Source organism: Girardinichthys multiradiatus, chromosome 9 (assembly GCF_021462225.1).
Source record: "Girardinichthys multiradiatus isolate DD_20200921_A chromosome 9, DD_fGirMul_XY1, whole genome shotgun sequence".
NCBI lineage: Eukaryota > Metazoa > Chordata > Actinopteri > Cyprinodontiformes > Goodeidae > Girardinichthys > Girardinichthys multiradiatus.
This window is the reverse complement of record NC_061802.1, coordinates 4,644,633-4,662,135: the sequence shown is the minus strand read 5'-3', so window position 1 is coordinate 4,662,135 and position 17,503 is coordinate 4,644,633. Positions and strand designations below refer to the sequence as shown.

General features: G+C 41.1%; 1 long non-coding RNA gene across 4 annotated transcripts in view; it reads right to left on the bottom strand.

Moving 5' to 3' along the window:
• Positions 1-17,503, bottom strand: part of LOC124873976 — a 223,444-nt gene that overhangs the window by 191,122 nt on the left and 14,819 nt on the right. Inside the window, exons 4-5 of one of the 4 annotated variants that reach the window (XR_007039680.1) lie at positions 9,813-9,967; positions 9,612-9,723 (exon numbers count right to left, since the gene is read on the bottom strand). The exons of the other annotated variants lie outside the window; for them this stretch is intronic. This is a non-coding gene — a long non-coding RNA (uncharacterized LOC124873976). The remainder of the gene's footprint in view (positions 1-9,611; positions 9,724-9,812; positions 9,968-17,503) is intronic. 4 annotated transcript variants of the gene reach the window in all.

The following is a 17,503-nucleotide window of genomic DNA, read 5'->3' as shown; positions in this document are numbered from 1 at the left end:
GGGCTAAGGACCACTCTGGAGAATTGGGACACACTACGCACTCGAACCCATCAACGGGAACTCACAATTCAGGGACACAAGGGTGGAAGTGCGGGTATTGGGACAGGACCTAAGACCTATGATCTTAGGTAGACCAGAGTTGGTGTCTTTGTGCCGCACCACCGTTCGACTCCACATTCACACTTCTCCATATAAGGAGGGAGGTGTGTCCTGGAGAGGCCACAAGTACCCTGGTTTGAATCCCACAGCCTACCACAGGGGACAATTTCTCCATTGTGAGATTAATAAAGTCTAAATCTATTTAATTTTATTTATATGAACCAGACTTTTCAGGCAAATGAGCTAGAGTTTGATTCAACTGGGCTGATGTGAATACACGCCGAGAGAGTTATCCATACAAAGTAAGATGATAAATAGTTATTACCTAATAACAGAACCTCATTTAAAAAATTGACTGTCCTTTTAATAAGCTAAATTCAAAATGAGTTATAACCTCTAATTTGAAACAGAACACGGTGCCACTTGTGGTGTACTGCTTGCCAATGTCCAGCTGAACCGTAATATATAACTGCACATAAAGGGGTATTTTTTTGCAATAAAAACATGATGGTGTAGTCAGGTTTCAATAGAAAACTGTCATATTGCTTCCATTCCCATGGTGAACAGAGATCAGGCTTCCTGACTTTGATTGGTTAAAAAGTATTTGAATTTACAAAGGACAAATGAACAATAAATATTGTTAATGAAACTGCCGGTTGTTCCTGAAAGCACATTCGTACATAGTATTTTTGCTACTGATACCGGTTTGTTCTGTTGATTAAATGTGACAACATAAAACTGATTTTATTTTTGCTGTTGATCATAAATTCAATGCTTTAGCCATTTTTCGTTTTAGGGGTTTGTGAAAGTTTACATGTTGTTTTAATGTTTCTCAGAGGTCCAGGCTCATTATCCATTATTTGAATATCACCCTGCTTCAACACAACTACTTTAAGTGAATCAGGCTTTTGCAGAACATGGGAACCTACTGAGGAAATAATTCAGCGATTTGAATTAGAGGCATTGAAGCAGGGAAAAATTTTAAACATGCAGTATAGTGTGGCCATGAAGATACATCAGTGTTTATGCTAATTTCATTATTATGTTGTGCAGAGTGTTGTCTGTGATTATGGTTTCTTTAGCTGCTGAAATTGTGCATTTCCCTCATTGCATATATTCTTTTTCTTGTAATAAAGCAATTTCTCTCCATGTATTTCTATGAGTCTTCGGATTTAAAGACACAGGTAGCAAAGATGCAGCAAGGAGCCTTAACAAAAATGCATCTTTCATCGCAGTGGTAGATTGTGATAGTGATATTCTTTTTTTAAATCCAACCTTTATTGTGATTATATTTATTCAGTGGGGTGCGCTACAAATTTATAATAATCTTAACAAAATCACCTTAACCAAAATCAATTGTTACAAAATATAAGTAAGTGAGGCATTTCTGTTATTTATAGTTTACTTTTTTAGGTGTCTAGAGTGATGAGAAAATGTAAGATTAGTAATTTATGACTTTTTGTTTTTTGTTTCTCCTAGCCACTCTTCAGAATGGGAAATACAAAAAAAGTACCATTAAAGCAAGATAGACTGAGATTATACTTCTCCAATAAAAGATGACTTTGACAAAGATTAATAAAAGCCTTAAAACAGGTTCCAATAAATCCTGAGGCCACTGTGGATCTTTATACAAGAGGACACAAAGAAGCCACAATGAGAACTGGATGCAAACTATACTGGCAAAAACTGTTCAAGCTAATTCTCTCTAAAGGTCTTACCCAGAGTTTCCAGTTTCCACCCTTTGATAGTGATCCAGAGGTTGAAACTAAAATGCATACAGTGTGAGTGTGGCAGATGTTGGACTGCAAGGCCACCAGGTCTATCTGATAATTGACTGTCAAATAAACGACTGTTCCTCTCCGACACCCATGCCAATCTGTCTTCACTTAGAGAGGGCTGTAGTCCAGGCATTTACCCCTCCTTTTCCCCTCTCTCCGCGTGCCATTCATCCATCTACTGATCACACCCCTCCCACTGTCGTCTACCCCTAATTATCTATCCATCTATCTATTTATTGGCCCTGACCATTTATCCCACAGCGTCTCTCCCTCCTTTGCTCTATTCCATCAACACAACTACTCCTGACATGCTAACAGCTGTTTGACAGTAATGGCTCTAAAAGCAGAACATGATGACAGCCGGAGACTCTGCATGTGTGTGTGTGTGTGTGTGTGTGTGTGTGTGTGTAACATAACTATGAGGTCTTGAAGCCTGAAGAGGCATCTACACACACACATCACTTTAAGAGAGTTTTATACTCGCACAACACCTTCCAATCAATAGTAGATATGGGTCTGAGGCACACAGCTGGTCTGCTATTAGGAGCCCATTGTCTAGGCAGAGATTATGAAAAGAAAATGGTCATATGAAAGGCAAACAGGTATGTTTTTCTGATGCATCCCTGTAATGGTGTTTGTAGGTAGAAGTGGTGCTAAAAATAAATTGTTAAAACTTTTGTAATCCATTAAGAAAAAGTTTGAATTTTGAAATTTGGCAGTTCTTTTTATTAAACTGTGATATTAAATACCAACAGGGTTGTATGTATGTGTTTGTTTTTCTATTAAATGTGGGGGGTCACATTTAGCACAGTACCCAACACAGGTTCTCCTACAGATTCAGGTCAGGACTCTGGCTGCATCGTTTAAAAACTCTTAACATCAGTCAGAAGTAAGAAATCATAAAAAAACATTTAAAATACATATAAACAGATAAGAAAATGAACAACAATCCACACTACAAAACAGTAACAGGTGAAATATTACATCCATAATTCACTATTCAGCCAAACCAAAACAATTTTAAAAATGGCAAGCTGGAAATGAGAACTAGACATAAAAAAACACTGGGAGGTTCCCAGTTAGTACAGGTAAACAGTTTTTTTACTGATGCAAGTAATAAGAGCGTAGTACAATATTAATTAGTATTTTTAAAGCATAAATATTTATTCCTTTATATTCATAAATTAAGATGTATTATGCTATTATTCAGAAAGAGCATTTCCTCCAACTAGGACAAAGACGTTAGTATTTTCACGTAATAACCTTCTAATTATTACTTCTAATTAATATATATATTAATACAGCACAGTCTGAGCAATGAGGTTGTGATATTTATTTAATAATCTTAATATTTTTTATCAGTATCAACTTCATAAGGAGCCTATAAAAGTAGTGATAATGGTTTCTACCTTCCCATGAAAGGAACATGGTTTATTTGTTATTAATTTTCCACTTTGCTCAAATAACATTAACAAAGTGAAAAGATGAGGAATGTGTGTAGGCTACATGTGGATGTGTTCATGAAATATTCATGGAAAAAATAACTTATGGTAAAATTGTTCTATGTTAGCGAGCCAGTGGTTTTTGGAAAACTGATACTTGTTTGTAAGTATTTTGTTACATACGAACGGATGATATTTATTAAATGGTTGCTTTATTACCTTATGAAGCCTAAATAGAGCAAAGCCAATTAGATCATTGGTAATAAACAACAATGTATTTGTCCAGAAGGTCTTAATTATTAATTAGGAAGAGGGAAATCCATTAAAGTTCTTAGACTTAGTAAGGGTAAACCAGACTACTAAAGTGCTTCATAATAAGAAGGAGTTAATTTGATACTAATATGCAATTAGTGAGTGTTAAAAATAATTTTTATTTACCAGACTCAAAGGTTTTACCAAAAATATTAAGCTTATCAAATTGTTTTGTCCACAAAGGCAGAGACAACTTCAAGCAGAGCGGGGAGAAAGATCAACTCAAAGACATAAGCAGCAGGGAGAGTGCAAAGACAGCTCTAAAATATACGATTTATTTTTAAATCAAAATGTAACGTCATCTATCAGTAACATTAAGCCCAGAATAGTAATCAGAATCAGAATCAGAATCAGAAAAGCTTTATTGCCAAGTACGTTTTTGGACATACAAGGAATTTGTTTTGGCGTAGTCGGTGCAATACAATACAAATTAAACAGTATAAACATATCTACAATATAATATAAATATATGTGCACAGTTTTAAGTGAGTGAGAGTAAGTATAGAGCAGTATAAGATGCAAGAGCAATACAACAGTGCAGATGATCATTGTGCAAGTATGGCAGTGCAAGTAAAGCAGGGGTCCAAGCTGAGCGTTAATGTAACGCATAGAGTTACAGGTTACAGGTGTCCTGTCAGCAAAAAAAAAGGGGGGTGTGTGGGGGAAAGGGAGAGTGTCAGGGTGGTTTCCGGGCTTTGTTAACAAGGCTGGTGGCAAATGGGAAAAAACTGTTCTTGTGGCGTGAGGTTTTGGTCCGGATGGACCGCAGCCTCCTGCCAGAGGGGAGAGTCTCAAAGAGTCTGTGACCGGGGTGGGAGGGATCAGCCAGAATCTTCCCTGCCCGCTTCAGGGTCCTGGAGGTGTACAGTTCCTGGAGCGACAGTAGACTGCAGCCAATCACCTTCTCAGCAGACCGAATGACACGCTGCAGCCTGCCCTTATCCTTGGCTGTAGCAGCAGCGTACCAGATGGTGATGGAGGAGGTGAGGATGGACTCAATGATGGCTGTGTAGAAGTGCACCATCATAGTCTTTGGCAGGTTGAATTTCTTCAGCTGCCGCAGGAAGAACATCCTCTGCTGGGCTTTCTTGATGAGGGAGCTGATGTTTGGCTCCCACTTGAGATCCTGGGAGATGATGGTTCCCAGGAAGCGGAAAGATTCCACAGTGTCAATTGTAATCCCAATGTATCATGTTGTTCTTATGTAATTTAATTAGAACTATGAAGAAAGACTCCTGCAAAATGTTAAATATTTGTTTGTAATTATCCTCCCCTGTGATGGACTGTGACCATGCCCCACCTCTACCACACCGATCCCTGGAAACAGGCACCAACAACAAGTAAAAGGACTGATGTACCTCTATTTATGTAATATAAATGGTATGTGTGCAAAAAAGCATTTAAAAAAGAACAGGTCTGAATGCGTGGGTTCTCACCAGGTACTCCGGCTTCCTCCCACAGTCCAAAGACATGCCTGTTAGGTTAATTGGAAACTCTAAATTGCCCTTAGGTGTATGAATGAGTGTGTGTGTGGTTGTTTGTGTGTTGCCCTGCGATGGACTGGCGACCTGTCCAGGGTGTATCCTGCCTCTCGCCCATAGGCACCAGCTCCCGGCGATAAGCACTAGAAAATGACTGACTGACAGATATGAAGTAATTTCCAAAGTGAATGAATAAAAAAGACTGTAAGGATTTGTATTGGATCATAATGAGTTTGCCAAATATAACAAAGACCTGTGGGTATAAATGGTTCTATATAAGAGGTCTGATTTTAACCTCATTCTCTCCTGTCACCTCTTCTTATCATCATGAAACAATCACTGGTTTCAACACCTGGAGCTAAACTGCCCTGCACAACCTAACTAGGAGATTTAATGGTTTGTCCACTAATGCAGCTCTTAAACTCCCATCACCCTTCACTGTAACACTCATTAGCTTATCAGGACAAGACAAAAGGGAATATTAGCTCTGCCTACTGTGCTCAAGGGCCAAGCTGATGTGTCACATCAAGATAGCAGGTATTACCATGTGAGACGTCCCATCTTTGTTCACTGATACAACTCTGTAAGCCTCTCATTACTTTATCCTCTTAAGACAATACCCCTGGTATTGTCTCTCTTTTACCAGACTGTATTTACTGAGGTATTCACTGGTCACCTATTACATATGCCATCCTGAGGCTCAAATCCACGACCTCCAAAATTCCTCCTAACCTCGCCGTATCCATATTACCTTATCAGAAGAAGACAAAGGAAAGCAGAGGTCTGACTGACTGACTCTGCTGGGTTTTGGATTAGATGTATGACTAAACGCAGCTCCTGCAGGTCAAGGTGAGGGCTGTCTTAATGTTCCAGCTTTGGGGCAGAAAGCTGCCTAATTTCTGCTTCTATCGCTGCTAGCAGGGCTTCAGGAGGCTTCCAGGAAGCCACAGGGAGCTGCAGCTAAGACAAAGTAGTCCAAGGTTAATCCCAGCATTGAAAGAGTCAGAAGGTATTGGCGGGTATTTAAATGAAAGGAATAGTACACACCTGTTTAAATTTCAAAGAGTAGCAGGTTTTCAAAGTCAGAACATTCAAAAGCATAAAACTGGGTAAAATTAAAAGGTAAAACCTCAGCAGATAATAAATGGATTAGCCTGTTTCGTCCTTTCTGTAAAATAATAAAAAAGAAGATTTCATCTTGTGGGTTTTATCTGATGTCAGACAACTGACAGAAGGAATGTTTCACTGCTTCTTCCTGTTCGCTGTAAATATAGAAATGAACCAAAATGTAGTTTTTCAGACCATTTATAGGACATTTTAGGGTCAAGGTCTGGAGAATATCAAGGGTGTAATATCAAGGGTGTAATGTACGCATTATGGTTGAAGAAAGTTTCTGTGAGTTTTGATTTTGTAGAGAACATGTGGTCGACAATTCTTGACATTGCTTCTTTCATAGAGGTTTGCAGGCATTCACTGATGTGTTATGAAAATGCAAAGGCCATCTGTTGGACAGATCACCAGGCAGATGAAAAGCAAGCACACATCATGACTCCTCCACCATTATGCTTTGCAGGATATGATGTGTTTGTGTTAAAATACTGTGTTTGCTTGCTGTTGTGTGCATTAAGATCATACCTATCTATGTTGGTCTCATCAGTCCAAATAATAACTGTGTCAGACGTTTTGTGGTTTCAGTCAGATGAAACCTAACCCAAGCTGTCATATATTTTAGAGATAAGAGGTCTTCAGTCCTTCCAAACATGTCATACATTTTTAATCTTTGTCTAATTGCTCCGTCACAAACTTTGCTATGAAATGTGCAAACTGTGGCATGTGAAGAACAAGACAAAGCTTCAGGGGCTGCATTGTTTGGTTTGACATCTGCGTGACTTTGCTGGGAAGTACACTACCAGATAAATTGGTAATGTACTTCCCTAGTGTAAAATATTTTCCACATAAGTATTTTTTCTCTTTGTAAAATGGTTGACTTCACATTGTTTTGAAAATTACTTCATAATCCTTCCCAGACTGATATGCAGCAACTCTAAAGTCATTGCTGATGTTGTTCTTCAGTGGCTTTGTCTTAACACACGTCTGTTTGCTCCAGACCAGCACACTGCTAAAGCTCCTGCTTTACAGGTGTTTCACCTGCTGCTGTTTATAAGGTGTATTTGATTAGCATCGCCTGTCTGCTACCTGCACTCTAAAATCCAATAGAAAGAAAAGGATTTTCTTAGTTTTTACACATGAGTGTTTGATACCCTGGCAAGAACCATTCGCATAACAAAATGATTGGAAAGGAAACAGCACAGTTGGCTGGTCTGTATTTTTTTAACACTGTCTGATTTGAGGTTTGTAAAGTAAATTATCCCCCTTATGGTCATCAACTGTTTCAACATGCAATAAAATCAACAGTTTCGGTATCTGGTACCTAAATCATCAATCCAAGATAGCCATCGGTCATAGAAGTTTTAACTTTCTTCCTATTTAGATACCTGTCATTTGCCCTTTTCAGTGTAGACTAAGATCACACCATGACATTAAAAACCAACATGATACATGGATGCTCTCTGCATATTCTTAGAGACGTCCTGCATCAGGAAAACTGTGACCTCCCTGTAGGGCATAAGGAGGGTGAGAGTTCCCTGACTGTTTTAAGCATGCACATATGGATGTGGTGAGATAGCCATGGCTCATCATTGTGTTGGGCTGCGTATAGGGGTCCTGGATGCAGCAATGGCAGCTTATCCCTGATATGCAACCTGCACACACCTGTGTGGCTTGGTCTCCAAAGATTTTAAATGAGGGACTTAACCTAACCTAACCTAACCACAGCCACACCTGGCTGTAATTTACTGTATCGCCTTTGGCACTACGGCTGCTCCGCACACAACATCACCACTAAGGGTGCAACAAAAAATATCTTACAAAGCAGCTGACACAAACAATTCATAATCTCCACAGCAAAAAACAAAAACACTAAGCCTGTGAAACATCCTTGTTCATATGTGATACTATGATGGTATAGCTATTATAGGATGAACAGAAGAGCAGAGGTAAAAAAAAAAAAACACGCACATTGTAGAGTCATGCTTGTCGTCACATACATGAGGGTTTACACATTTGCCATGATATAGACACAGAACAGGACAAACAGGTCAGTGTGAAGGGGATGTTAACAATACATATTAGCAAGAAAGATCTGCAGCATGATGGCAAGGATACATGAAGGTTGAATGGATAGGAAATGAGCTTGCTGTGAACAAGGTTAAATCTAGCTGAATCTTTTATAACACTGGTCAGGATCTTTTCATGTATTTCTTTGTTTAACAATTCCCTTAATTGTTTTCCTTCATAAAATACAGACTGTTAACAGAGAAGTGATGAATTAAAAGGGGTTAATGAGTTCCACAGAAACTACCTTTGTACCTACATTGGTGATAAAAGCATTGGTGACAAAGACACTATTTCATTTCGAAACCAAGCTGAACATTTTTTACAGTTTTAGTATCAGTTTATACAAGCAATCTAAATAAATATTTTCATTTCCAGAAGAAGCGTCAAAGTTTTTGTTGTGTTTCATTTGTCAAACGTACTAGTGAAATCAATTCCCACTTATAAGCTCACATAGACTGATTTAGCTGGTAAGCTATGCTGGAAAAAAAAAAAAAAAAACAATTTGAGCACGACTGTTCAGCATTTCCACAAACACACCCTCCTCATGAGGAGTAAGGCAAAAAAAAAGAAGAGTTCACAGGTTAAGTACAGACACTGTCCAAATCAGAGGGGTCAACTGACAGACAGAGAAAATGACAGGCTTAATGACTAGCTGCTGTGGCTAATGACTGTCGACACACAGCTGGCTGGAAGGAAGAGGAGCATGACACACACACACACACACACACACACACACACACACAGGTGCAGCTACACTTATGCCCGCAGATTACAGATGAAATCAAGCCTCAGACACTCCTGCTCAATGAGCTTTAATTGGGTGGTGAGACCAGAACATCCAGTCCTAAGCAGCTCATGCGCCGCCCACTACTTTAACAGCCCATTAGAAGTTATTAGAGGGAACCCTCAGGGAGCTGTATGGGTCATAACACATGGCTAACCTAGCTGTGATTAGTAACCCTTGAGGTTTAATAGTGAGCCTTCACTGGTTATCTTGAAAATGACATTAGCTACAGAAGTGTCGGGCTCTGGGAGTTCCTGTTTGTATTTTTGTGCCTGCTATTTACTTTGCTTCGCCTCTAGGTGTCGCTTGTGTGCTGTTGGGTTTGGACAGGTGTTCTCCATCTCCTTGATCAAGCTGGGAGGTTTATAAGGAGCATGCTGCCAGCACTTCGACGCCTGAGTGTTTTGCCTCTGTGGTACATTCAACTGGCCAAGTTTATGATACCCACGTTTATTCTAAGCTTTGACTCATCAGTCTCGTCCTCGCTTATTTTCCAGGTTCAGTTTAGGACCCAGTTCAAGCTCCTTGAAGAACCTACCTGACCTCACCTCGTTGCCAAGATTTCCAGTCAGGCTTTGCTGGCAGCCGTTGGATTCCATAACCTCAGCTTCTCCGAGCGAAACCTGTCCACCCTCCAGCGAGCGGCACCACTGGACCAAATCAGTAAGGAAACAACGAATCAAAGTTCTGATCTGTGGAAAGGATCAGTTATCAAAGTGAACAGGCTTAGCAAACTTACCAGACCCGGAATAACTACCCTCCGGCGAACCAGCACCTGCAACAAACTGTAAGATACCTCACACCGCAAAATCCCCTTTGTCATCATCCTCTACTTACCTGTTCCCCTTCCATGCAGCCGAGAGGTTCCAGTCCCAGATCCCACCTCCATCGGACCTGTGAACAAATAAACATGTTAAACTTCATTTTCTCCCTGAGTGTTTTCTGCATGTGGGTCAGATTGGCAACCAAATGACAGAACACTCAGGCCAAGCCGACCCAGCAGAAACACTGAAAAGAACCCTAACTGAACATAGTCACCAAATTCAGGCTCAAGGTTAATCTCTCCGATCTCTTCATGAACAACAAAGACAAACAAATCAACAACTTGAACAGATTTCCTCTCTCTTACAGCATGTTCTCAGTACCAAGGACTCCCCTTCGCCTGGTGGTGCTACTGAACTTGCTCCGACTCAACAACTACCTTCCGGACGTAACGTAACTTCCCCAAACCCGGAGAAATCTTCTGGGGAGATCAGAGATTGTGGAGGTTTTTTACTACAGTGTAAACTGGTTTTCAACCGATCACCTCAATCATTCCCTCATGATGACGTCAAGATTTCTTACACATTAGGATTATTAACAGGAAGAGCTCTTCGATGGGCTGAATCCAGGTTTACAGACAGTAATCAGTTCAGATGCACCTATGAACAATTTATTCAAGAGTTCAACCAAACATTTGCACAGGAGACAGATCAGACACATATTGCCCGCCGTTTGTGGGCGCTACAACAAAACAAACTTCTAACTGAGTTTTCAGTAGATTTCTGCACATTAGCAGCAGCTTCAGGGTGGGATCAGCAAGCACTTAAAGCCGCATTTTTTCAATCACTGGATGAGGCTGTTAAAGACGAGTTAGCTCTGATAGACGAACCTAAGGAATTAAATGACTTTATTGCCTTAGCTATACGTATCGATTCACGCATGAGAGAATGGAGAAGGGCCCGCTCTGGGCCCGCAGTGAATAAGTTACCATTACTTTCTGGATCTAGATCCATTTCCGCAGCGCCCCAGCCGTTCAGTTTGCCTGAACCAGAACCCATGCAATTAGGTAGGACCAGACTTACACCTGATGAGCGACAGCATCGAAAAGAAGCAAATGACTGTTTTTATTGTGGATCACCAGATCATTTTGTCTTTTCCTGCCCTCTTCGGCCAAAAAGGGGGGTCCATCGACTGTAATGGGGGAGCAGACCAGCATTGTAACTCTAAGACCCCTAGATTCACCTTGCCTGCTACTTTGTTGTATAACAACAAACTTATCAGTTTTTCAGCCCTGATTGATTCTGGTAGCAATCAGAATTTAATTGATCAAGCCCTGGTCAGCAAATACCAGATTGAGACCGAACCGCTTCCTGTGTCACGTCAAGTACAGGCTTTGGATGGTAGTTCCCTTCACTCCATAACTCACCAGACCAAGCTACTCGAACTAATCATATCAGGTAATCACAGAGAATATATCACACTCCTTGTGTTTCCAATATCTGAAAGCTCTGTGGTTCTAGGCCTTCCATGGTTACAGTTTCATAATCCGCAGCTTAACTGGACCGAAGTCCGTGTTGAATCCTGGTCATCTAAATGCTTATCTTTTTGTTTACAGTCGGCTGTCCAACCTAACGTCTCTGTTTCGGAATGCAAGGAGGAGGAGCCTTCAGATCTCACTCAAGTCCCCACTGAGTATCATGACCTGAGGATGGTGTTCAGTAAGTCTAGGGCCTTGTCTCTGCCTCCTCACTGGCCCTATGACTGCGCAATAGATCTTCTTCCTGGAGCACCTTTACCTTCAAGTCACCTATACAACATTTCAAATCCTGAACGAGCCACCATGGAAAAATATATCTCTGAATCTCTGGCAGCTGGTATCATCCGTCCATCATCTTCTCCACTAGGTGCTGGTTTTTTCTTTGTTGCAAAAAAGGATGGATCATTACGTTCTTGTATAGATTACCGCGGACTTAATCAAATAACTGTTAAAAATAAATATCCATTACCTTTACTCTCTTCTGCCTTTGAACCAGTACATTGTTCCACTGTTTTCACCAAATTGGATTTACCCAATGCTTATCACCTCGTCCGTATTCACAATGCCTTTAGGGCACTTTGAGTACCTTGTTATGCCTTTTGGACTCAGCACTGCGCCAGCTGTATTCCAGGCACTAGTCAATGACGTTTTGAGAGATTCTTTGAACATTTTTGTGTTTGTGTATTTAGATGACATCCTTATCTACTCTAAGGACATCAATGAACATCGCCATCATGTCCACTTAGTTCTACAAAGTCTTTTGGAGAACCGACTAATCATTAAAGCGGAGAAATGTGAGTTTCATAAGGATTCAGTCACCTTCCTGGGATTTATTCTAGAGAGTGGACAGGTTCAGTCCGATCTAGACAAGATCAAGGCCGTCTTGGATTGGCCACTTCCTGATTCTTGCAAACAGCTCCAGAGGTTTCTAGGATTTGCAAATTTCTATCGGAGGTTTATCTGCAACTACAGCCAAACAGCCGCTCCCCTGACTGCACTAACTTCTTCTAAGGTCCAGTTTAAGTGGAATCCAGAAGCTGATCGAGCCTTTCATCAGTTGAAACGGAAAATTCTCTCAAGCACCCATCCTGGTCCAACCTAACCCAGACAAATAGTTTACATTGGAGGTTGATGCCTCAGATATGAGGGTTGGAGCTGTACTCTCACAAAACTCTGACCTTGATGAACGGCTTCATCCTTGTGCTTTTTTTTCCCGCAGACTAACTAATGCGGAGCGAAACTATGATGTGGGGGACAGAGAGCTGCTAGCCATCAAACTAGCACTGGAGGAGTGGCGACATTGGCTGGAGGTTGCTGAGCATCCTATTCTGGAATGGACTGATCACAAAAATTTACTTACCTGTAATCAGCTAAACGGCTCAATCCCGTTGGTCCCTTTTCTTTTCCCGGTTTAACCTCAGCATCTCTTACAGACCAGGCTCTAAGAACCAGAAACCAGATGCCCTTTCCCATCAGTTTTGTCCCGACGGCACTGAAGAGCAACCGGCTCCCATCTTACCCCCCAGCTGCATAGTTGGCTGTATAACATGGGAGATTGAGAATGTAGTGCAGCAAGCTCTACATCATGAACCTGATCCTAAGACTGGTCCTCCTAATCGTACTTATGTTCCCTCCTCCGTCAGGGCACGACTAATTCACTGGTTTCATTCGACCAAACTATCTGCTCATCCTGGTTCCAGTCGGACGGTGGGTTTGATCTCCAGGAGATTCTGGTGGCCATCGTTGCATAAGGATGTTACCGAGTATGTCAAAGCTTGTGCAACATGTGCCCGAAACAAGTCCTCTAATCAGCCTCCAGCAGGCTTGCTACAGCCACTTAGTATCCCAGCACACCCTTGGTCTCACATCGCCCTTGATTTTGTTACCGGACTGCATAATTCTCGCGGCATGACCATTATCCTCACAATCATTGACCGTTTTTCCAAGGCCTGTCACCTCATTCCCCTTAAGAAGCTGCCTTCCGCCTACCAAACAGCCCATTTGCTAGTAAAAAACCTTTTTCAGCTTCATGGAATTCCACAATAAATTCTTTCAGACCGTGGTCCCCAGTTTACCTCCCAAGTATGGAGACAGTTTTGTTTGGCTTTAGAAGCCAAAGTTTCACTAACCTCAGGGTATCACCCCCAGTCCAACGGTCAGACTGAACGTATGAATCAGGAGCTTGAAAGCGTCCTCAGGTGTCTGACCTCCACTAACCCCATAGATTGGAGTGATTATTTGCCTTGGGTGGAGTACTCCCATAATGCCCACATTCAGCTGCTACTGATCGTTCACCGTTTGAGGTCTCTTTAGGCTACCAACCACCATTATTCCCTGCTGATCAGAAGGAAATAGCTGTTCCTTTTGTTAAGCATCACACTCGCCCCTGTAAGTGTGTGTGGGATTTAACTGACCAAGCCATTCAAAGAACTGCACTTGGTAGGGGCTGGCAATACCTAGTTGACTGGGAGGGTTATGGTCCTGAGGACCATTCCTGGGTTTCTCGGTCGTTTATCTGCGACCTTTCCTTGATTGATGATTACTGCTCTTCACTTGGTTCTTCTGGGCCACCAGGCGGCGGCCGTTGAGGGGGGATGATGTCGGGCTCTGGGAGTTCCTGTTTGTATTTTTGTGCCTGCTATTTACTTTGCTTCGCCTCTAGGAGTCGCTTGTGTGCTGTTGGGTTTGGACAGGTGTTCTCCATCTCCTTGATCAAGCTGGGAGGTTTATAAGGAGCATGCTGCCAGCACTTCGACGCCTGAGTGTTTCGCCTCTGTGGTACATTCAACTGGCCATGTTTATGATACCCATGTTTATTCTAAGCTTTGACTCATCAGTCTCGTCCTCGCTTATTTTCCAGGTTCAGTTTAGGACCCAGTTCAAGCTCCTTGAAGAACCTACCTGACCTCACCTCGTTGCCAAGATTTCCAGTCAGGCTTTGCTGGCAGCCGTTGGATTCCATAACCTCAGCTTCTCCGAGCGAAACCTGTCCACCCTCCAGCGAGCGGCACCACTGGACCAAATCAGTAAGGAAACAACGAATCAAAGTTCTGATCTGTGGAAAGGATCAGTTATCAAAGTGACCAGGCTTACCAAACTTACCAGACCCGGAATAACTACCCTCCGGCGAACCAGCACCTGCAACAAACTGTAAGATACCTCACTCCGCAAAATCCCCTTTGTCATCATCCTCTACTTACCTGTTCCCCTTCCATGCAGCCGAGAGGTTCCAGTCCCAGATGCCACCTCCATCCGACCTGTGATCAAATAAACACGTTAAACTTTTTCTCTTTGAGTGTTTTCTGCATGTGGGTCAGATTGGCAATCAAAATGACAAGAAGGAGGCATGGAAACTAAAAAGAAGCAGCTGGATATAAAAATGAATGATGCTTTTTGTTTGTAGACTTCATAAAACAAGATTGCCTTTATATATGATTATTATACAAACTGTAAGCAGAGTTGCAAGCAGAAGGCAATATATCATCATAGGATCCCTCAGCTATTATCTTCTATCACAACAGGTATTTCTCAGATGTCATGGTGGAAAGGACACATGGGTTTCAGTCATTCTTGTATTCCTAGATGGAATGTGAGTTCTAACTCAGCATCCTGTTTACTGGAGCTTGAACCACTGTTGAACTAAAGTTATTTCATGATTTTAATTTTCTGCTGCACAAGGGGCCGGAACTGAATTCACAACAATGTCAAAACCTTCTGATCGTTTTTTACCTAATTAATTATGCTGTATGCTTTGGTTTTAAAAATGTGTTTACTTACTGCAACACCAGAAAACTGTGGTGATCTGTGAGAATATCATGGTGGCTCATGCCTTGCACCGAAAACTAATGTCTGCTTAATCTAATATAAATCTAAAAAAGACCAAATGGTTCCTCCATACAGTCAGGGATAGTTTTTAATATGAGCCATATGGGTAGTTGCCTGGGGGGAAATAAGGGTGCATTCACACTGTTGGTCCAGTCCAAGGATTGGTCTAGGGTCTAGTAAAAGTGAAAAGATTCACACCTTCAGTTGGCATGATTTGTTTTTGCACAGAGATTTTTAGACCGGACCAAACAGCGTTATGCAGTTCCAGTATTGCTCTAGTTTTGCACTAATTGAAATAAAAAAGGGCAATGAAGTCCGTCTCATCTGGGTTTCTGTTGCTACTTTGGTTTTCAAATGTAGCTGTGCGCCTGCACCTCTTCGCTACTCCAGTTGGCCCCACGAGACATTTTCAGAATCTTTTGTCTTCGGATTTGTGCTTTTCTTCTTCTTCTTCTACTGAAATGAGCAGCTCTTATATCACATTGTATACAGAACACATTCACACTGCAAGCAAACCGCTACAGGGTCTTGGGTCGTGACCATGCCAGGGTACGGTTCTCTGGTCCATTTCAGGGTCCAGGATGGGTTTAGGGCAGAAAGCACACTCTGGCATGGTACAAAGTGTTCCAAAGGTTTGGTGTGAAAGAAAGGAGGTGCAAAAGCACTAGATACAAAATAAACAATTGGTCATTTGTGCCTTTGAAAGGTTTTCTGTTGCTTTTGTACAATGGTTGTTGAGTTGGAACCCCTTGTTTGTTGTTGAGCATAAGGAGACTAACCTACAAGCTCTGTGTGAGACTGCACTGCATTTATATCCCTACCCTAAATCTCTGATTTTTTTCAGCATTTTCACTGGTTGAGACAGAAGCAGGGGCTCATCCAGGGTGCAGTTTATGCAAGAACCACTGCTGCATACATGGTTTTAAAGTATGTACAGCGATTTGGAAACCAAAATACCCTTCCCAAGGGCTGAGATTTATGGATGGATGTTTGAATGCAGGAAGACCAAGGATAAGTTAAAAAAAAAAAAAAAGTGAATGTACATTTTAATTGAGTCAGTTGGCTGTATTAAAAAAAGCTAATTTGTTTAACTTCAACCCAGTGATTTCCTCTGTAGCATCAACAACTGAAACCTGACTGCACACACACCCCTCAGATGGGGAGGCTTGGGGTTCAGTGGTGTGTTGGTAACAATCAAAGCATCGATGCATGCCATGTGACTAAGTGACTGTAACCCTCCAGACAGTCCGGGACTGTCTGCTAAATATCGAGATAGCTCATTACTCGCTCTGTTCCAAACTACTTATAACTAGCATTTTGTTCTGGTGCAAATTATGACATTTTATTGTGCCAACAGAGAAATCAACTCATTTGAATGTTGCTTGCTTGGTTTTAAAAGTAAAGTGAGAATATCTGAAGTTTGGGTGACCGAAGATCCAAATGTATTCAGTGGTAAATACATTTAATTTAGTTATTGTTTAAAAATCCTGTAAAATCTCCTATTTAACACCAGTTTTTTATTTCCAATTACTTTACCTTATTACATTTCTGCCCAAACTGCAACATACAAGCTAATTTTGTGTTTAATATAATAAAGAATGAAACGTCTGGGGGATTTTGAGTTTTCATCACCTCCACTTCCTTCTCTCTTTCTACCTAATGTGCAGCTAGAATCGGCCCAACAGGAGGCCACAATGCTGAGGGCCCCCAAACCATCAGGGCCTCCCATAAAAGCTTAAATTTTAGACCACAAATCTAAATATATATTACATTTGTTTATTGAGAATGCAAATACAACTAAATGTGATTTGACTCTTTCAGCATATACAAGTTCAAATTGTTTTAAATTTAAAATTTTAGATATAAAGGAATTATCAAATGTAATAGTATTCGCGTTATTTGCAAATAAAATAACACTAGGAGGTGAAAAAACAACAACTGTAGTCTTGTTAATTTAATTCCAGTTTCACAGCTAAAATACTTGTTATTCTTGGCAAACAACTTTCAAACTCAGTCATTTTTGCTGATTCAGTGGTATGGGGATATAGGATACCACCCACTGTGACAGCAAACTGTGAAATCAGACAAATACAAAATTTTTTACAGCAGTTATGGTTTAAAACCCAAGGAAAGTTTCATCCCAGGTTGCAGAAATGTGTGACTGTAAAGTATTTCACATGGTTTGCCCTGATCCTGACACCCTGTTCAGCTGATGGGTGTCCAAGAAAGGGAAAGAGAGAGGGTGAAAAATACTCTTCTTCAGTTCTAATGATAATAGCTAGGATTTTCAGTCATATAACAGATGG